Raw genomic sequence first — 23,273 nt, forward strand, 5'->3', positions numbered from 1 at the left:
AGTACGCACACATGCACGCACACGGTACGCAGACATGCACATACACAAACAGATACACATACAGACATACGTACTGTACATATTTGAACACATGTTTAAAAACACATAAAACAGACATAAATATATACTGTATATATATATATATACACAGTCATACACACTGACATACACACAAGACCATAGGCGGATTATAATGAGGGCAATCTGGGCTATCGCCCGGGGCCTGGGACTCCGGGGGGGGGGCCCATGGCCAGATTGCCCTCACTATAATGTTTTGTGCGCTGCCATTGGTAGCGCAAGAGGTGTCGCTGTAAATCCAGGGACTTCTTTGCCTGAGCCCCGGACCGACGTCAGCGGTCGCGTGACCTGTCACATGACTAAATGACGTCATGGCAGGTCCTTTTAGACCATCGCGAGCTGCCGGCAAGCCAGGACGGATCGGATAAGGACACCGGGGGCCATCAGAAGGTGAGTATAATGTATATATTTTTTTTTTACAGGTACTATGGTACCCGGGTCTGGAGGAGAGTCTCCTCTTCTCCAAACCCGGGTACCATCCGCACATTGAAGCGCATGATATCCGCATGTGCACATGTAGTGATGCGGATGTTATGCGGTCCAATGCAAGTCAATGGCGGTGAAAACACCGCAATTCCGCAAAATAATTGGTAGTGCTACGGATTTTTCCTCAATGATCATCCGCAGCGGAAATTTCCGCAGCATGTGCACAGCACATGCGGATTTTCATTGGGGAACATGGCAGACCTTCTGCCAAGCGTTTTTTAAGTGTTTCTGCAGTGGAATTGCGGCTGCGGAAACGCTTAAAAAATGCATAGTGGGCACACAGCCTTACTCACATGACCTATCACATGAGCTATCAAAAAGGGATCAAGTGACAGGTCACATGATACATCGGGTACCTGGGGGGGGGGCCACACCTATTAAAAACTGCCCGGGGCCCTGGCTACTCTTAATCCACCCCTGCACAAGACACATCAGAAATATTTTTAATATGGGGATTGGGGAATCTGGCGATAAGCCTCACTTGCTTTCCCCTTGGCCTGTGTCCGGTCCAGCTGTGCAGGGCCGCCAGCATTTCTGATGGCCATCACAGGCTCTGGACCATCAGAGGAGCCCACTCGCCGTCGGGGCCCAGACCGCTCCCCCAGCATCTCCGCAGGGAGGACCTCCGGAGGTGTCTGATTGCCGGCACTTCATCTGGGCCCCCCTCCTGCATCCCCCACTCCGCCAGCGCTGCTTAATTGCTGGCACTTCATCAGGGCCCCCCACGGGGCCTCCCTTCAACAGAGCCCCGACGGGGCCTCCCTTCATCAGGGCCCCCCACAGGGCCTCCCTTCAACAGGGCCCCCACGGGGCCTCCCTTCAACAGGGACCCCACGGAGCATCCCTTCAACTGGGTCCCCCCTCGATCGGGGCCTCCCTTCAACAGGGCCCCCCACTCCATCGGGGCCCCCCCTCCTGCACACCCCGCTCCGCTGTTTGACTGCCGCCGCCAGCCAGCACTGTCTTCAGGCATGGCCGCGAGCTGTGCGGCTGTGTCTTGTAGTAATGACACGGCAGGGGCGCCCCTGCCGTCATTACTACAAGGCACAGCCGCACAGCGCGCGGCCATACCTGAACACACTGCCGGCGGCAATCAAACAGCGGTGTGGGGGTGCAGCAGGGGGGCGACTGCTATGGGGCCCCCCCCTGCTCACGGGCCCCATACCAGTCGCATGGCCTGCCGCCATTGGCCTGCCGCCACTATACATAACCATTAAAATGTTTAATACTCCTGTAAACAATGCAGAAGAATAGTTACCATAGGAATGTGCCCCAGGGACGCCTAGGGGGCATTTGACTCTAATTGTTCTGTCCTCGCTACACGTTATCCTGGGATGTATGTGTACTCCGATAGGCAGCTAAACCTTATCTACTTGTAATCCAATAAGAAGACTGTGTCTTGTAGTCTATGCAGTTTATTGAATGATTAGTAGATGAATTTGGTAAAACTAGGAGCAATGGAAAAACAAACAATCAATATGTGTATACACAACACAGAATTACATGAAGTCAATGGCAAAACAGCATATAACATGTAATGAAGCAGCTTGCCAGTCTCATAAGTGTAACTGGAAGATGCAGGGATTAGAGTCCTACATATCAGGTGTCTGCAATCAGGAAAAACATAGTCTGTCTTACCAACGATGCTATCACAAGAGAGATAAAATGGTGGACGTCTTCTCTGCAACCAGTCTGTGTGGAAAGGACCTTCCTTCTCCCAGAGTGCATCACTACAGACAATACTATGGTGTGCTGAGTAGATCAAAAAGGAAACAAGTGCAGACAAACAAACTCAGCATTCAGCCGCTAGAGGGAGTCAGTGAGCTGCAAACAAGAAATGGGTCTGTCTGAAGACATAACACTCATATTGACACTAAGGCCAAATAGGTTACTATTTATCTCTTTCACTGCTGTCCAAAAAGCGTTTTTGACTGAAGAAACGCTGCAAAAACGCTGAATGAATTGACATGCTGCAGATTTAAATCTGCACCAAATCTGCAAGTCACAAATAAGCAGCGTGTACATGACTCATTCACTTTGCTCGCATCAGGAATACCTTCAGATTTTGTGACAAATCAGCATGGCAAAAACGCCACAAAAATTCGACGTGCGCATGCAGCCTTACTAGAAACTTGGCGCCACTGTTCCAAAGTTAATTTAACGGCAATAAGTTCTTGATCTCTGATAGAGTTTTCTTGGAGATGAAACAGCAGGGATGGTTCCTAGTCTCATGGGATGGCTGCGAAACTACAGCAATTACTCTTATCAAGAAGACATTAGTTTGAGAAAAAAATGGCTTGACAGGATGCTATAAAACTGGAGCAGAGAAGTGAGACTTGAGAAGACCGAAAGCTTAAAGAAGTTGTCCATTACTTTTACATTGATGCCCCATCCGTAGGCTGTTATCGGAGACGGCGGCGGCCGCAGGCTGGAAGTGCTTACTTGCGGAACTTGGCTGCTTAGCTGTAGTGCCTGCCGCGGGATACTGCACATCTGCCTCCTATTCAATTCAATGGGTGGTGGATATGCAGTACCCCGCGGCGGCCACTACAGCTAGACAGTCAAGCTCCGCAAGTAAGCACTTCCAGCCGGCATCCGCCGCCGATAACAGCTGATCAGCGGGGGTGCCGAGTACGGGACCACGGACGATCAGACATTGATGCCCCATCCAATGGACGGGGCATCAATGTAAAAGTAGTGGACAAGTTCTTTAAACTGCAAATAACACCCAGTTTCATGAACTTGCACCCTTATGAGTGAGGTCCATCAAAGGAAAATAGATTTGGGAGTAATTGTAGAGGAATTGCTGGTAATAATTGGCTAAGCCAAGAAATCTCTTTCTGGGTTTAAGGCTTATGGGTTTTAGCCAGTTTTGAATTGCTGAGACCTTTTTAGGATCCATCTACATACGTCCAAAGGATATAACATACCGTACACTAAAAATGGTAACTCATGGTGGTCAAACAGGAATTTTTCAAGTTTAGCCTACAAATTATTCTTACACAATCTGTACTGAACTGAAAGAAAATGAAGGCAGTGAGAAGCCATCTCCTGAGAAAAAATTATAATATTATTCAAATAGACGAGTACATACTGATTCAGTACATCTAGGAAGAACTTGTTCATGTAGTGCCAGAACACGATAAGAGTGTTGCATCGGCTGAGAGGCATGACCAGATACTCAATTTGGCCATCCCAGGTATAGAACATTGTTTTCCACACGTTAACAACTTTCATATGAATCAGATTTTAGGCCCCATGAAGTTCCAGCTTTGTGAAAAAATTAATTGCTGATGCTTCTATTGAACCCAGCAATCACATGATAAGTATTTTTGGTCTTATATGTGCTTATACTAACAATAATTCATACTTTTATATCATAATAGCATTATTGGGTATAAATCTCCATCTTTTCACAGGTTTTGTATATACAGCTGAAACCAGAAGTTTACATACACTATATAAAAAGACACATATGCATGTTTTTCTCAATATCTGACATGAAATCAGAATAAACCTTTCCCGTTTTAGGTCAATTAGGATTACCATAATTTTAATATTTGCCAAATGCCAGAATAGTGAGAGAATGTTTTAAGGCATTTTTATTACTTACTGCAAAGTTAAAAGTTTATATACATTTCATTAGTATTTGGTACCATTGCCCTTAAACTGAATGACTTGGGTCAAACGTTTGGGATATCTTTCCACAAGCTTCTCACAATAGTTGGTCAGAATTTCGGCCTATTCCTCCTGACAAAACTGATGTAACTGATCTAGGTTTGTAGGTCGCCTTGCTCGCACCTGCCTTTTCAGCTTTGCCCATAAATTTTCAATAGGATTGAGATCAGGGCTTTGTGATGGCCACTCCAAAACATTGACTTTGTTATCCTTAAGCCACTTTGTTACCATTTGGCAGTATGCTTCAGGTAATTGTCCATTTGGAAGACCCATTTCCGCTCAAGCTTTAACTTACTGGCTGATGTTTTGAGATGTTGCTTCAGTATTGCCACATAATCTTCTTTTCTCATGATGCCATCTATTTTGTGAAGTGCACCAGTCCCTCCTGCAGCAAAACAACCCCTCAATATGATGCTGCCACCCCTGTGTTTCACAGTTGGGATGGTGTTCTTAGGCTTCCAAGCTTCTCCCCTTGTCCTCCAAACGTAACGATGGTCATTATGCCCAAAAAGTTCAATTTATTTTCATCAGACCACAGGACATGTCTCCAAAAATTAAGGTCTTTGTTCCTGTGTGCATTTGCAAACATTAATCTGGCTTTTTTTGTTTCTTTTGGAGTAATGGCTTCTTCCTGGCTGAGTGGCCTTTCAACCCATGTTGATACAGTACTCATTTCACTGTGGATATTGACACAATCTTACCAGCTTCCGCCATGATCTTCGCAAGGTCTTTGTCTTTAGTCCTTGGGTTGATATGCGCATGTCGGACCAAAGCACATTCATCTCTGGGACACAGAACCCGTCTCCTTCTTGAGCGGTATGATGGCTGGACATTCCCATCTTGTTTGTACTTGTGTATAACTGTTTGTACAGATGAACAAGGCACCTTCAGCTATCTTGAAATTGTACCCAAGGATAAGCCAGACTTGTGCAAGTCCACAATTCTCTTCCTGATATCTTGGCTCATTTCTTTAGACTTTTCCATGATGCTACACAAGGAAGCAGTGTGTTTCAGGTGTGCATTAAAATACATCCACAGGTGAGTCTCTAATTAACTCTGAAGTTGCCAAAAAAACTATCAGCAGCTTCCAAACACATTATATCATCATATGGGCAATCCAGAATTGTTCAAAGGCATAGTAGTCTTAGTGTATGTAAACTTTTGACTTTGCAGTAAGTAATAAAAATGCCTTAAAACATTCTCTCTCTCTCTCTCTCTCTCTCTCTCTCATTATTCTGGCATTTGGCAAATATTAAAAATGATGGTAACCCTAATTGACCTAAAACGGGAAAGGTTTATTCTGATTTCATGTCAGATATTTAGAAAAACATTCATATGTGTCTTTTTGTACAGTGTATGTAAACTTCTGGTTTCAACTGTATATGTTTAGTCAGAGAGACTCATGTCTAGCGGTCTCAAGGTTGGTACATGATCACTGAGTGTCTGCCCAGCATACCAGAGTGGCTGGGTACTAGTAGAGCTAGATCAGCTGTCAGTGACATGTGTCCCTGTAGGGGGCTGTTTTCACCCACAACTGGGGCTGCAAAGTATGTCCTAGTTATAATGGAAAAAAATATTCAATAAAAGAACAAAAATATGGTTCCAAAAGATCTCTTGGGTACAAATTATGTACAAAATATCACATCAAAACATCAGGAAAAAAAATTGTAATAAAAAAGTTCTACATGCCAAAAACAGAAAAAGCAAATTAGGCATCGATACAAGGATTATAACCTACAGTGGGTACGGAGAGTATTCAGACCCCTTTAAATTTTTCAGTCTTTGTTTCATTGCAGCCATTGGATAAATTCTAAAAAGTTCATTTTTTTTCTCATTAAAGTACACTCTGTACCCCATCTTGACTGAACAAAACAAGAAATGTAGAAATTTTTGCAAATTTATTAAAAAGGAAAAACTGAAATATCACATTGTCATAAGTATTCAGACCCTTTGATCAGACTCTCATATTTAAGTCACATGCTGTCCATTTCCTTGTTATCCTCCTTGAGATGGTTCTACTCCTTCATTGGAGTCCAGCTGTGTTTAATTAAACTGATAGGACTTGATTTGGAAAGGCACACACCTGTCTATATAAGACCTCACAGCTCGCAGTGCATGTCAGACCAAATGAGAACCATGAGCTCAAAGGAACTGCCCAAGGAGCTCAGAGACAGAATTGTGGCAAGGCACAGATCTGGCCAAGGTTACAAAAGAATTTCTGCATTACTCAAGGTTCCTAAGAGCACAGTGGACTCCATAATCCTTAAATGGAAGAAGTTTGGGACCACAAGAAGTCTTCCTAGACCTGGCCATCCAGCCAAACTAAGCAATCGTGGGAGAAGAGCCTTGGTGAGAGAGGTAAAGAAGAACCCCAAGATCACGGTGGCTGAGATCCAGAGATGCAGTAGGGAGATGGGAGAAAGGTACACAAAGTCAACTATCACTGCAGCCCTCCACCAGTCGGGCCTTTATGGCAGAGTGGCCCGACGGAAGCCTCTCCTCAGTGCAAGACATATGAAAGCCTGCATAGAGTTTGCTCAAAAACACATGAAGGACTCCCAGACAATGAGAAATAAGATTCTCTGGTCTGATGAGACGAAGATAGAACTTTTTGGTTATAATTCTAAGCGGTATGTGTGGAGGAAACCAGACACTGCTCATCACCTGCCCAATACAATCCCAACAGTGAAATATGGTAGTGGCAACATCATACTATGGGGGTGTTTTTCAGCTACAGTGACAGGATGACTGGTTGCAATTGAAAGAAACATGAATGCGGCCAAGTACATAGATATCCTGGATAAAAACCTCTTCCAGAGTGCTCTGGACCTCAGACTTGGCCGAAGGTTCACCTTCCAACAAGACAATGACCCTAAGCACACAGCTAAAATAACAAAGGAGTGGCTTCAGAACAACTCTGTGACCATTCTTGACTGGCCCAGCCAGAGCCCTGACCTAAACCCAATTGAGCATCTCTGGAGAGACCTGAAAATGGCTGTCCACCAACGTTCACCATCCAACCTGATGGAACTGGAGAGGATCTGCAAGGAAGAATGGCAGAGAATCCCCAAATACAGGTGTGAAAAACTTGTTGCATCATTCCCAAGAAGACTCATGGCTGTACTAGCTCAAAAGGGTGCTTCTACTCAATACTGAGCAAAGGGTCTGAATACTTACGACCATGTGATATTTCAGTTTTTCTTTTTTAATAAATTTGCAAAAATTTCTATATTTCTGTTTTTTTCAGTCAAGATGGGGTGCAGAGTGTACTTTAAAGAGAAAAAAAAATTAACTTTTTAGAATTTACCAAATGTCTGCAATGAAACAAAGAGTGAAAAATTTAAAAGGGTCTGAATACTTTCTGTACCCACAGTAAGAAATTCATTCATTGGGTTATTTATTGTGAAAAGTGAATAGTAAAATATATACAGTACAGACCAAAAGTTTGGACACACATTCTCATTTAAAGATTTTTCTGTATTTTCATGACTATCAAAATTGTACATTCACACTGAAGGCATCAAAACTATGAATTAACACATGTGGAATCATATACTTAACAAAAAAGTGTGAAACAACTGAAAATATGTCTTATATTCTAGGTTCTTCAAAGTAGCCACCTTTTGCTTTGATGACTGCTTTGCACACTCTTGGCATTCTCTTGATGAGCTTCAAGAGGTAGTCACCGGAAATGGTCTTCCAACAATCTTGAAGGAGTACCCAGAGATGCTTAGCACTTGTTGGCCCTTTTGCCTTCACTCTGCTGTCCAGCTCACCCCAAACCATCTCGATTGGGTTCAGGTCTGGTGACTGTGGAGGCCAGGTCATCTGGCGTAGCACCCCATCACTCTCCTTCTTGGTCAAATAGCCCTTACACAGCCTGGAGGTGTGTTTGGGGTCATTGTCCTGTTGAAAAATAAATGATGGTCCAACTAAACGCAAACCGGATGGAATAGCATGCCGCTGCAAGATGCTGTGGTAGCCATGCTGGTTCAGTATGCCTTCAATTTTGAATAAATCCCCAACAGTGTCACCAGAAAAGCACCCCCACACCATCACACCTCCTCCTCCATGCTTCACGGTGGGAACCAGGCATATAGAGTCCATCCGTTCACCTTTTCTGCATCGCACAAAGACACGGTGGTAGGAACCAAAGATCTCAAATTTGGACTCATCAGACCAAAGCACAGGTCTCCACTAGTCTAATGTCCATTCCTTGTGTTCTTTAGCCCAAACAAGTCTCTTCTGCTTGTTGCCTGTCCTTAGCAGTGGTTTCCTAGCAGCTATTTTACCATGAAGGCCTGCTGCACAAAGTCTGCTCTTAACAGTTGTTGTAGAGATGTGTCTGCTGCTAGAACTCTGTGTGGCATTGACCTGGTCTCTAATATGAGCTGCTGTTAACCTGCGATTTCTGAGGCTGGTGACTCGGATAAAACTTATCCTCAGAAGCAGAGGTGAATCTTGGTCTTCCTTTCCTGGGGCGGTCCTCATGTGAGCCAGTTTCTTTGCCGCGCTTGATGGTTTTTGCAACTGCACTTGGGGACACTTTCAAAGTTTGCCCAATTTTTCGGACTGACTGACCTTCATTTCTTAAAGTAACGATGGCCCTCGTTTTTCTCTACTTAGCTGCTTTTTTCTTGCCATAATACAAATTCTAACAGTCTATTCAGTAGAACTATCAGCTGTGTATCCACCTGACTTCTGCACAATACAACTGATGGTCCCAACCTCATTTATAAGACAAGAAATCCCACTTATTAAACCTGACAGGGCACACCTGTGAAGTGAAAACCATTTCCGGTGACTACTTCTTGAAGCTCATCAAGAGAATGCCAAGAGTGTGCAAAGCAGTCATCAAAGCAAAAGGTGGCTACTTTGAAGAACCTAGAATATAAGACATATTTTCAGTTGTTTCACACTTTTTTGTTAACTATATAATTCACATGTGTTAATTCATAGTTTTGATGCCTTCAGTGTGAATGTACAATTTTCAAAGTCATGAAAATACAGAAAAATCTTTAAATGAGAAGGTGTGTCCAAACTCTTGGTCTGTACTATATATATATATATATATATATATATATATATATATATATATATATATATAATACAATCGTGGCCAAAAGTATTGGCACCCTTGAAATTGTTCCAGAAAATAAAGTATTTTGCCCAGAAAATTATTGCAATTACACATGTTTTGTTATACACATTTATTTCCTTTGTGTGTATTGGAACAACACAAAAAAACAGAGGGAAAAAAAAGCAAATTGGACATAATTTCACACAAAACCCCAAGAATGGGCTGGACAAAACACACAGTGACAGCTGACCAGCACGGCTAGAGATGCAGGGACCCATTTCAGTGGTCCCCGTTCTCTGATTGCTGTTATCAATCTGACTGACCAATCACAGAATGTGATCGATGGGAAGTGCTGAATCATCAGCACTTCCCCGCATGATCACCGCCGGGAGCTTGGCTGACAGGTGAGCTTCTACAGTAACAGTCAGGGATGGTATTTAGATTGTGGCATTTAGATGGTTATAAAACGGAGGGTGCGCCCTCTCTCACTCCCATTGGCACCCCTGCGACAAAAGAGACATTTTGTTACAAATTATGTGGTCATTTTTACCTTTTTTCCCTTGTGAAAATGTAAAATTTGGGGCTAAAACAACATTTTAGCTATAAAAATGTCATTATTTTTCTTCACCGCTCAATCGTAAAAAAAATTGTGAAATACGTGGTGTCAATATGCTCACTGCACAGCTAAATGATTTATTTAATTTCTTAGGGTACCAACCTCCGAGGTAAGGCAGGGACAGACCACGGTCTGAGAAGGGCATTTCCTAGTCAGTATATATATGTATACATATATATATATATATATATACAGAGCCTTACGTTGCAGCCTTGCTACTCTAGCATTCTATCTCTCCCCTATACACATTGACAGCTGTACCTCTATATGTTTATCACATATCCCTGGCATGCTGATGGGCATGTTTCACTATCCCAACCTACTGTAACGCCAGTGTCCCTGCATGGTTCCTCTCTCTCCTCCCAGCAGGGATGCCGACATGCTCAAAGCTAATGGTCATTCGGCGGGATCGTTGGCGCTGTCCGCCACCCCGGCTCCCAGCTTCCTAAACCCAGGCACATTGCGCAGGTCACCGGCAGCTCGCTTAGGGCATGCTCCCTACTTCTTAAAGGGACAGCGCGCACTCCAGAAATGCCCCCAGCCTATAGCTGGGAGGTATTAGGTATTTAAGACACCCTGCCCTGTAGGGAGGTGCCTGAGCAACTTCAGTACCTAGTTAATCTTGTACCCAGTAGTTCGTTGTCAGGTCCCTGTTCGTGAATGAGTTCTGCTACCCTGTACCAGAGTCTGTCCTATTATCCTGAACCAGCTGTCAGAACCTAATCCTGTACCTGAACCCGTCCTGTATGTATTAGTTATTCTGTCCAAACCTGTACCTGCTCCATCTGAACTAGCACTAGTATCCATAACGCCAGTGTACCTGTTCCTGCCCTGTCTGATACTCTGAGGACCTGTGTCCCTGACCCATGGGTTCAGCTGCTGCAGTACCAGGGACTGCCCTGGAGAGGTACCTGGCGGCTACCTGCAGCTCAAGCCTAACCTCATCATCAGAGGCTCTAGTGAAGACCAGGTAGCCGCTTAGTTATGCCCCTTCAGAGTAAGCCAGGCCCGTGACACAGTGGGTCCACAGCCCACCAGCGTGACAGTTTGCTTAGGCCATGAATCCAGCTGACCCAAATACACCTCCGCTCTTGGAGTTGTTTCAGGAGATGACCCGCCAATGTGACCAGCAGGATAAAATCTTGACCTACTTGCAGTCTGTGAACACCCGTTTGGACACCCTGATGTCGGTTACTTCATCCGCTCCAGTCCAAGTTGCAGGAACCTTGGCAGTTACTATTCAGCCTGCAACTCACACACCAGGAGTTGGTCCTTGTCTGTCAGTCTTTCCCGCCATGTTTTGACTGAGATCCCAAGAAGTGCAATGGATTTATTAACCAGTGCACGCTGCACTATGAACTGTTGGCCCACCAGCTTCCCTCTGATCGTGCTAAAGTGTCATTTCTGATGTCCCACTTCAAACGAGAGGCCCTTGCATGGCTCAACCCCTTATGGTAGAGAGGGGATCCTGTTACATCAGATCTGAAAGTCTTCCTGAGGGAGTTCTGCAAGGTCTTCGACGAGTCGGGCCATGTCACCTCGGCCGCATCCTCCCTCCTCAGACTGCGTCAGTGAGGTCTGACTGTAGGCCAATATGCTGTTCGGTTCCACACTCTGTCTTCAGAACTTGGCTGGAACAACGAGGTGCTGATAGCTGCCTTCTGGGAGGGTTTGTCCGGAGGGATTAAGGACAAACTGTCAGGTCGAGACATCCTCATGACTCATGATGACCTAATCTCCTTGGCTATCCGGATTGATCTCAGGTTCCAGAAACGTTCCAGAGAGGCAATGTGTGAGAGGAGACCAAGGGGTCTGGTCTCGTCCTTCCAGAGAATGCTCATTTCCCAGTTTTCTGAGGCTGCTGACTCTCCTGAACCTATGCAGTTCGACCATGTTATGCTGGCTCAGCAACGACAGAAGCACCGTTGTGTCAAGGGGTTATTTTTCTACTGTGGTAGCACAGAACATATTATCAGCTCTTGTCCCGAGAAGTCGGAAAACTCCCAAGCTGAGGGTCTGTAAAAGAGGTTTCCCTGGCTGAGAATAATTGCTTTCTACTGTTGCTGTTGACTCTGACTGTATCCATGTCATGTGGAGTTACTCCATTCAGCAAGATGGCCTTCATAGAATGCGGTTCGGCTGGAAACTTCATGCAGAAATCCGTGGTTGAACTGTACCAAATTCCTGTCCGACTCCTCCAGAGTCCTTTAATGGTGTTGTCTATCAATGCAAGGGCCCTATCTGAAGTCGTTCATTGTGTTACCGAGCAGGTGGAGCTCCTAATAGAAATTCTGCATACGGAGAAGAGCACCTTCTATGTGTTGCCTGTCACATTCACTTCTCCTGGGCCTGCCATGACTACGTATTCAAGAGCCCATCCTAGACTGGAGATCCAGTGAGGTGCTTTGTTGGGGACAGTCCTTCCTGTGCTCATAACAAGACTCCTAGGCATCTTCTGTTCGGGGACTTTAACCACGTCCGGTGCCTTCAGCTCCCTGGCAGCACATCACCATTGACTTTATTATGGATCACCCTTTGTCCTCTGGATGCTCCGTCATATGGGTGGTGGTAGACCGCTTCTCGAAGATGGCTCACTTTCCCTTATAGCCTGGTCTTCTCTCTGCTCCATTGTTTGCTGAGAAGTTTATTCAGCAAGTGATCTGCCTTCATGGGTTTCCTTTTCACATTGTGTCCAATAGGAGCTTCCAGTTCACATCCAAATTCTGGAGAGACACTTGTAAACTTTTGAATGTGGCCTTGGACTTCTCTTCTGCAAACCATCCTCAATCCAAGGGTCAAGTGGAGAGGGTCAACCAAATTCTGTCTAATTTTCTGCAGTATTTCACAAGTGTGCACCACGTCGACTGGGTCAAACTTTTACCTTGGGCGGAGTTCTCCTATAATAATCATGTAAGCGAGGCCTCTGCGAAGTCACCGTTCTTCATTGTATATGGTCAAGAACCTGGTATTCCTCTCCCGGTGTCGGTCGCTTCTGGCGTCCCAGCAACTGATGCTCTCACTAAAGATTTCTCCAAGATCTTGGAGGACACCAAAGCCACTCATGAAAAGTCGTTGGAACGGATGAAAAGGTATGCTGACAAGAGACGCATGGATCTACCATGTTTTCGCCCAGGGGATAAGGTGTGGCTCTCCTCGAGATACACCCGTCTCAAGGTTCCATCGTACAAGTTGGGTCCTGGCGTTATCGGTTTCTTCAAGGTCGTCAAGCAAATCAACACTGTGTCCAACAAGTTGAAGCTCCCTGCCTTGTTACGCGTGCCTAACTCCTTCCATGTATCTCTCCTCAAGTCAGTCATCTTGAGCCATTTCTTCAAGGATCCTGGTTCCATGCCTGCACCAGCCTGCTCTGAGGATGTCTTAGGTGAGGAGCATCTTGGCAATGAAGAAGGTGAGAGGTAAAACTTTTTTCCTGGTGGACTGGAAACGATTTGGTTAAGAAGAAAGATTGTGGGAGCCCAGGGAAAATATTCATGTCCCACTTCTCCCGAAGAGGTTCCTTTCGGGTTTGGAGAGGAGAGGGAGTAAGGAGGGGGGTCCCGTAAAGCTGGCATCCCTGCATGATTCCACTCTCTCCTCCCAGCAGGGACGCCGACATGCTGACCTCCACGGCCACTCGGCAGCATCCTCTGCTGTCTGCCGCAGCTCCCAGCTACCTGCACCCTAATTATGAAATGATTTTAAATCAAGATTAAAAATTATTGTTACCGGCAGCACAATTTTTGCAATTTTGATGTGAAAGAATAAAAAAGATGTCTATGTCTACATTTTATTTATCATAGTAGATGAAGATATACTTCACTCCGCAAGCAAGATAGTGCTCGAGCAGGGGTCCAAACCGTAATGTAGATGTATGAAAACTCAGCACTCAATGGTACGCGGTAGAAATGATAGAAACTTTAATTCATGCAATCCAAAAAACACACTCATCAGAATGGTGCAGATTGCTATGGGGACATTGTGTAAGAGCAAATAGCGCTATGGTGAACACGACAACGTCACTAGCAAGGTATTTTATGTTTTTTTAGATTGCCTAAATTAAAACTTTCATCATTTCTACCGCAAACCACTGAGTGCCGAATTTTCATACATCTACATTTTATTTATCTGTATAAATATCAGAACTGGTGAGACCATTTTTTCATATTTTCACAAGACTTTCAGAATCCTATTTTTTATGAGTTGATCCAGTTCTTAAATGCTTTAGAGGGGCCAATATATTCACAAATCACACCACTTCAAAAAGTGCACCCCTTTTAATATTCAAAATAGGATTTAAGAAGTTTGTTAACCCTTCAGGTGCTTCACATGAAGTAAAGGCAAAAGGGAAAAAAAAAAAAAAATTCCCCTTTTTCCATTAAAATATAGTTTCAGTCTAAGGGTTCACTCACATCTGTGTATAAAAATCACTCCGATGTGCATTCCGCAAAGTAGGACGAGTGGCATGCGTATGTCATGCGAGTGCATAGTAATCATCGGTGCAACTTCTGATTTGCTAGCCCAGTGTGTGCAACGCACAGGGGACATCACACCAGCCCGGCCAATGGTATGCTGATCCAGAGAAGGGAAAGAAATTCTCGCAGCGCCTGTCCACGGCCAGAGACCAATGACCTGGAACAGGGTTGTGCAAAGCAATCAGCTGATTTCTAATATTAACCTTATTTTGTTGGTCAGTAAGATAAATGAGATACAAAATTCATATGTTTTTATTTGTTTTACTATGTTTGCACAATAATAATACTTGGCAAAAAAATTAAAATAGTTTGTGCTGCCATATTCTGAGAGACATAACATTTTTATTTTTTTGTTGATGGAGCTGTCTGGGATTTCAGTTTTTAGGGGTGAGTTGTAGTTTTTAATTGGTATCATTTTGGGATATATGTGACTTTTTTATTTCCATATTTTCTGAAATGTGACTTAAAAATAGCAACTTTTTTAATCCCTTTACGACCTTGGACGTATAGGTACATTCAAGGTCGTCTTCCACTGTTTGATGCGGGCTCCAGCGCTGAGCCCGCATATTTCCTGGCACATGACAGCTGATATGATCAGCTGTCATGTGCCTCTAACAGCCGTGGGTGGAATCGCGATCCACTAGCAGCTGTTAACATGTTAAATCACTGACAGCGGCATTTAACATAGTAACATAGTAACATAGTTTGTAAAGCCGAATAAAGACTTGCGTCCATCAAGTTCGACCTGTTAGTTCTGTAATTGCTAAAGTTGATCCAGAGGAGGGCAAAAACCCCAAATGATTTGGCCAATCTTCACCTGAGGAAAAATTCCCTCCCGACTCTGAAACCAGCAGTCAGAATAAATCCCTGTATCAACCTACTATTTTATTTTATTTTTAAGTATATGCTGAAATCTGCCTGGTATCTAGAAATGCATCCAGTCCCCGCTTGAACTGGTGTAGTGAATCTGACATTACCGTCTCCTCACTCAGTGAATTCCATATTCTCACTGCTCTTACCGTAAAGAACCCCTTCCTATGCTGGTGCTGAAACCTTTTCTCTTCCAGTCTTAGTGAGTGCCCTCTTGTTACCGTAATATCCCTCCTTTTGAACAAATCCCGGGCAAGATCTCTATACTGTCCCCTAACATATTTGTACACATTTATTATGTCCCACCTCAACCTTCTCTTTTCCAGGCTGAATAGTCCTAGTTTTGCCAACCTCTCTGGGTATTGTAGTACCTCCATTCCCCTTATTAATTTTGTTGCCCTCCTTTGTACCTTTTCAAGCTCATTTATATCCTTTCTATATATTGGGGCCCATAACTGAGCACAGTATTCCAAGTGTGGTCTGACCAGTGCTTTGTACAGTGGAAGAACAATGTTCTCATCCTTTGCAGCTATACCTCTTCTGATACATCCCATTACCCTGTTTGCCCTTACAGCAGCGGCCTGACTTTGGGCACTCCAATTTAGTTTGCTATCAATCAAGATGCCCAAGTCCTTCTCCATCTCTGAATTCCCCAATGATTTCCCATTCAGTGAGTACTGGTGACTTCCATTTTTCCTTCCCATATGTATGACCTTACATTTCTCCTCGTTAAACCTCATTTGCCATTTAATGCTCCACCTACCCAGCTTATCCAAATCCCTCTGTAGGTCTGCACTGTCCTCTTTTGTATTAATTGTTTTACATAACTTTGTGTCATCTGCAAATATTGATATTTTACTATTTATCCCGTTGACTATGTCGTTAATAAAGATATTAAATAACATTGGGCCTAGTACAGACCCCTGTGGTACCCCACTAGTGACGCTTACCCAATCTGAGTATATTCCATTTATAACCACCCTCTGCCTTCTATCCTTTAGCCAGTTAGCTACCCACTTGCAGACATTTTCCCCCAGCCCCATCATTCTCATTTTGTATACCAACCTATTATGTGGCACGCTATCGAACGCTTTTGAGAAGTCGAGATACACGACATCCACTGGTTCCCCCTGATCTACTCGAGAGCTAACCTCCTCGTAGAAGTCAATCAGGTTTGTTGGGCAGGAGCGATTCCTCATGAATCCATGTTGGTTCGGGATTAAAAGATTATTAGCATCAAGATGCTCCGTAATCGCCTCTTTAATGAAGCTTTCAAAAATTTTGCCCACAACGGACGTCAGACTCACCGGCCGATAGTTTCCGGCGTCACTTTTCGCTCCCTTTTTGAATATTGGCAGTACATTCGCCTGTCGCCAATCAAGTGGTACAGACCCAGTCTCAACAGAGTCCTTAAATATAAGATATAACGGTCTGTCTATCACATTACTTAGTTCCCTTAGTACCCGTGGGTGTATGCCATCAGGTCCTGGTGATTTGTTTATTTTAATGTTTTACTGAGGCGTTTCTGTACCCCAGCTTGGGTTAGATTTGTCATACTTAGTGGAGGATTAAGTTTGTCACTTCTCATTTCTCCTGTTAGTTCGATTTCCTTTGTGAAAGTTGTCGAAAAAAAATTATTTAATAGATTAGCTTTATCCTCATCTTTCTCTATGATTTTGCCTTTCTCACTTTTTATCGGTCCAATATTATCCGATTTAATCCTTTTACTATTTATATACGTAAAGAACAGTTTGGGATTTGATCTACTTTCCCTAGCAATACGTTTCTCTGTTTCCTCCTTCGCTATTTTTATTTGTTTTTTACAGGTTCTCGTTTTTTCCTTGTAACACATTAGTGCCTCCTTACTGTTTTCCTGTTTTAATCTCTTGAATGCCTCTTTTTTGCTATTTAACGCCCCTTTTACGTTCTTGTTCAACCATATTGGTTTCCTCTTATTTCTGGCCCTTTTATTCCCATACGGTATATATCTCTCGCACTGAGTATTCAGAATTCTTTTGAAGGTTTCCCATTTACTATTCGTATTCCTTTGATTAAGAACTTTGTCCCAGTCAATAAGTTGAAGGTTTTCTTTCAGCTGATCAAACTTCGCCCTCCTAAAGTTTAATGTTTTTGTTGTTCCCTTATTGATAACCCTACTGAAGGGCATTTTGAAGTCGATAATATTATGGTCGCTATTACCTAGGTGCCCCCCTATCTGTACCTCAGTTATTCTATCAGGCCTATTAGTCAATATTAAGTCCAACACGGCCTTCCCTCTCGTTGGTTCCTGCACTAGTTGGGAGAGATAATTATCCTTAATATTTGTCAAGAACCTTTTTCCTTTCTGAGATCTACAGGTTTCTGTTTCCCAGTCAATATCCGGGTAGTTGAAATCCCCCATTACAATCACTTCATTATGTTTTGCTACTTTGTCTATTTGTCCTAATAGCAGATTCTCATTCTCCTCTGTTATATTTGGTGGCTTATAGCAGACCCCCAGTAATATTTTATTATTATTTTTAGTTCCCTCTATCTCTACCCACATGGACTCGACCCCCTCTTCTCCCTCTCCTATATCTTCCCTTAGTCTGGGTTTTAGACATGACTTTACATATAAGCCTTTCCCCTGTTTCCGGTCCCTTCTAAATAAACTATAATCTAATAAATTTACCCCCCAGTCGTAGCTATCGTCTAGCCAAGTCTCTGTTATACCTACGATGTCATACCTCTCCTCCGATATAAGCGCCTGCAGCTCATCCGCCTTATTGGTCAGGCTTCTTGCGTTGGTCAGCATGCAAGATAAAACTTTGGGGTTATTTAGCATCCTATTCTTCTCTAACGATCTAACTGTACTATCCCCAGTCCCAACCTTATTATATTCACTTCTCCCCTTCCCCCTTGCTTGCCTCACATCCCACCTATTTCCTTGGTTCCCCCCCCGTCTCTAGTTTAAAAACTCCTCCAACCTATTAGCCATCTTCTTCCCCAGCACCGCTGCACCCTCCCCATTGAGGTGCAGCCCGTCCCTACGGTAGAGCCTGTAGCCGACCGCAAAGTTGGCCCAGTTCTCCATGAACCCAACTCGACGCACATCATCGGTGTCCTTGTCTTGAGATCGGCGCCGATGGGTTGGCATGTCAGCCAGGGGTCTGCAGAAGACCCCCGTGCTTATCATTACAGATCTCCTATGAACGCCGGCCGTGGCTGAAGCCCTGCTATGTATACATAGCACAGGCATAGGCGGATTATAATGAGGGCAATCCGGGCGACCGCCCGGGGCCCCGAGCCTGCAGGGGGCCCGCAGCTCCGGGCGGGGTGTCTAATGCCGGATTGCCCTCATTATATGTGCGGGCCGCCGCGGCACATACCGGTAGCAGTAGCGGGAGGGGGGGCCCCGGACCGCTCCCCCAGCAGCGGCCGCCGCTACTTCTAAATCGGCCGGGCCAGCACTGCAGCAGGTAACTTCCCTGTGCTGGACCGGCCGCGTCACAGCTAGGGGACATGGCCCTGTGCGCGGCCGTGTCTCCTAGCTGCCTAGCTGTGACGTCACGCAGTGCGCGCCCGGCCTGTACTGCTACTTACCACCGGAGAGGAGAGAGAGCAGGCAGGAGGAATGGAGCCGGGGGATGGTGAGTGTGTGTGTGTGTGGGCAGATGTGTGTGTGTGTGGGCAGATGTGTGTGTGTGGGCAGATGTGTGTGTGTGGGCAGGTGTGTCTGTGTGGGCAGGTGTGTCTGTGTGGGCCGATGTGTGTGTGTGTGTGTGTGTGAGCAGATGTGTGTGTGGGCAGGTGTGTGTGTGTGGGCAGGTGTGTGTGTGTGTGTCTGTGTGGGCAGGTGTGTGTGTGGGCAGATGTGTGTGTGTGTGGGCAGATGTGTGTGTGTGTGCGTGGGCAGATGTGTGTGTGTGTGTGGGCAGATGTGTGTGTGTGTGTGGGCAGGTGTGTGTGTGTGTGTGGGCAGGTGTGTGTGTGTGTGGGCAGGTGTGTGTGTGTGGGCAGGTGTGTGTGTGTGGGCAGGTGTGTGGGCAGGTGTGTCTGTGTGGGCAGGTGTGTGTGTGTGTGTGTGTGGGCAGGTGTGTATGTGTGTGTGTGGGCAGGTGTGTGTGTGGGCAGGTGTGTGTGTGTGTGTGTGGGCAGGTGTGTGTGTGTGTGTGTGTGGGCAGGTGTGTGTGTGGGCAGGTGTGTGTGTGTGTGTGGGCAGGTGTGTGTGTGGGCAGGTGTGTGTGGGCAGGTGTGTGTGTGTGTGTGTGGGCAGGTGTGTGTGTGTGTGTGTGGGCAGGTGTGTGTGTGTGGGCATGTGTGTGTGTGTGTGGGCAGGTGTGTGTGTGTGTGGGCAGGTGTGTGTGTGTGTGGGGGGTCAGGTGTGTGTGTGGGGGCAGGTGTGTGTGTGTGTGTGTGAGGGCAGGTGTGTGTGTCTGTGTGGGCAGGTGTGTGTGTGTGGGCAGGTGTGTGTGTGTGGGCAGGTGTGTGTGTGTGTGGGCAGGTGTGTGTGTGTGTGTGTGTGTGGGCAGGTGTGTGTGTGTGGGCAGGTGTGTGTGAGTGTGGGCAGGTGTGTGTGTGTGTGGGCAGGTGTGTGTGTGTGGGGGCAGGTGTGTGTGTGTGGGCAGGTGTGTGTGTGTGTGTGTGTGGGCAGGTGTGTGTGTGTGTGTGTGGGCAGGTGTGTGTGTGTGTGGGCAGGTGTGTGTGTGTGTGGGCAGGTGTGTGTGTGTGGGCAGGTGTGTGTGTGTGGGCAGGTGTGTGTGGGGGCAGGTGTGTGTGTGTGTGGGCAGTTGTGTGTGTGTGTGTGGGCAGGTGTGTGTGTGTGTGGGCAGGTGTGTGTGTGTGTGGGCAGGTGTGTGTGTGGGCAGGTGTGTGTGTGTGTGGGCAGGTATGTGTGTGTGGGCAGGTGTGTGTGTGTGGGCAGGTCTGTGTGTGGGCAGGTGTGTGTGTGTGGGCAGGTGTGTGTGTGTGTGTGGGCAGGTTAGAAAGTCTTGCCCTGTTGAACACTACACCTGACTTGAGGCCACCACCTCTTGGTTGTCCAATGTTCTTGCTTCTCTAGGGCTCTTCTCAGATATTGATTATACCAGCTCCCCAGAATACCAAAGCTAGGGTGGGTGACCGCGAGCCCTGGTGGTGGTCATAACTGCGGCCACCCAGGGGCAATACTCCATAACAACAATACCCTGAGGTGGTGTAGGATGTAAGGACCTATTCACACTACATCCAGCGCTGCATTCAGGTCTTTACACAAGGCTTACAACTGAATCCCTGAAATTCAGGATTGTGCTGTCTGAAATTAGACATCTGAAAGCAGAGCAAATGGAGCCTAAAGATTCAGACTTTAGCCTCGGTTTGCCTTTTCAAATCAATGGCTATGTCAAGGCACATCTGAATGCCATTTTTCATGGATTTAGATAGAAGCCTGGAAAGAGGAGATGAATGCATTGCAAAATTCAGTGTGAATAGGCCCTTATATCTGGAGTCTTGATATTGATGCCACATGCATTTCACTTGTTTTTAACTTAAAAAAAAATACACACACACACACACATACATACACACTATACATACACACATACATACACACACACACACACACTATACATACACACACACAGGTGTGTGTGTGTGTGTGTGATGTCTGTATGTGTGTTTGTGTGTGTGTGTGGGCAGATGTCATTGTGTGATGTCTGTTTGTATGTATTTTTGTGTTTCAAATGTGTTTATGCGTGTCTGTATATGTTTGTGTGTGTGCATGACTGCATGCGGCCTCCTGCTGTGTATAGTGGCGCCGTGCGGCCTCCTGATGTCTCTGGGGGGGCGCCGTGCAGCCCCCCGCTGTGTATAGATGGCTACGTGCGGCCCCCCGCTGTGTAGACGGTGCCGTGCGGCCCCCCGCTGTGTATAGATGGCTACGTGCGCCCCCCGCTGTGTATAGATGGCTACGTGCGGCCCCCCGCTGAGTATAGATGTCGCCGTGCGGCCTCCTGCTGTGTATAGATGGCTACGTGCGGCCTCCCGCTGAGTATAGATGGCGCTGTGCGGCCTCCTGCTGTCTCTGGGGGGAGAGCCGTGCGGCATTTATACTCAGCAGGAGGCCGCACATAGCCATCTATACGGTGCCATCTATACACAGCGGGAGGCCGCACGGCGCCATCTATACACAGCGGGAGTCTCAGTGCTTTGCAAGAGCAGTCAATAAATTCTGCTTGACTAATTCTGAGCACCATAAAGTCTGGTTCGCTTCTAACCTGCTGTCTTCATTTTCAGCTTGCTGAATTCTAACTCATTTACTGTCATTCGAGACGATGCCTTTGCTGGTCTCTTTCACCTTGAATACCTGTAAGTGCTCCACTTAATGTCATATTTTTGATTCTGTTCTTCTTCATCTTTTGGCATGTGCAATTGTATGAGCAAGTATTCATATGAATTTATGACCTTCTTAAACCTTCGAGGACCTTAAATTTTATTCAATCAAATTTTTTTCCAGTTTAAAACTATGGGACATATATGTGCCTTGGTCCTCAAAGGGTTTTTAAAGGGGCTGCAAACATAAATATGAAAAAAATAATTCAATTAGTGCTTTTTGTGTTCATTTAATTTTTATTTGAAGTCCATTTTTTTATATACCTTGAAATTAAGCCCTACCCCATGGAATGAAGCCCTACCTACATGACATCTGAGAGCTACATGGATCCCGCTTGTGAGGTGCCTGTCCGTCACTACTATTCAGTTTTAGGGTCCACTCACTAAGCCATATATTCTCTCATGCAAGAGAATAGGGCCAATTATGCTAATGACACTCGGCTCAAACTCTGTCAGAGCTTCAACTGAGTGTGATCCGATTCTCTCGCAGCACAGATATGGAGAAGATGGAGAACTTAATTTCTCCATCTTCTCCATAGTCGCTGTGAGTGTTCATCGGACTGCACTTGGATGACATCCGAGTGCAGTCCAATGTTTTACGTGCACCCATAGACTTGTATGGGTGCACATGGTCCGAATATCGAATGAGATTATTTTCTCATGCCAATAATAGCAGATCTGCACTGTCCCATAGTATAACATAGGGCCGAGTCCTATCCGATAAAACATCACATAGCATTCGGCCGTGTTATACGACAGTGTGAGCGAGCCCTTAGAGTCAAGGAATATTTACATGCAGATGATGATATTACTCTCCAAGTGTATATTTTTTTAAGCGAGTTCATAGTAAATGCTTTGCCTTTTTGACATGTGATCAACTAAAGAACAAGAAAGATTTAGGACCACCCCTATAGAGAAACAGAAAATAGTTTGGAGGACTTGCATGTCCTTTTTTATTTATTATGAGAAAATCATAAAAGATCCCGTTTTTTAACTATGCTGTGACTTTCTGCTGAGGGAGAGGGAGAGAGCTGCCCTATTCAGAGTTTGTAATAAGACCTGCTGACAAAAGTGTTGAAGATACAGTCTAATGTGAATTAACAATGAAAAAAAGTTAATTTCACAAATGGCTTCTATTTTTTTAATACAAACTTTTTTTGTGTTTACAGCTCCTTTAAAGGGAATCTGTCATCAGGTTTTTGCCACCTAATCTGAGAGCAGCATAATGTAGGGTTTGAGGCACTGATTCCAGTAATGTGTCACTTACTGGGCTGCTTAGTGTTGTTTTGATAAAATCATTGATTTGTCAGAAGGTAATTATCACTAGATGATTAGTAAGTTCTGTAGGACCCCACCCCCATCACTGATCAGTAGATTTCTGTGTACACTGAGCATGGGCAGAAAGCTGCCAATCAGTGGTGTGGGTGGGGCTATACAGAGTGCAGCATTCTGAGAGCTGTTAGATCTGCAGCAGATAAAACGGTGATTTTCTCAAAATGACAACAAGCAGCTGAAAAAGTGACACATCGCTGGAATCTGGGTATCTGCCCCAATATTGTGCTGCTCTCAGATGAGGCAGCACAATTAATATTGTGCCAAATTAATTTCCCGTGAACTATCACATGATCTATCACAGGGGATCATG

Source organism: Phyllobates terribilis, unplaced genomic scaffold (assembly GCF_046119375.1).
Source record: "Phyllobates terribilis strain yellow unplaced genomic scaffold, ASM4611937v1 Scaffold_1__5_contigs__length_1240528914, whole genome shotgun sequence".
Lineage (NCBI taxonomy): Eukaryota > Metazoa > Chordata > Amphibia > Anura > Dendrobatidae > Phyllobates > Phyllobates terribilis.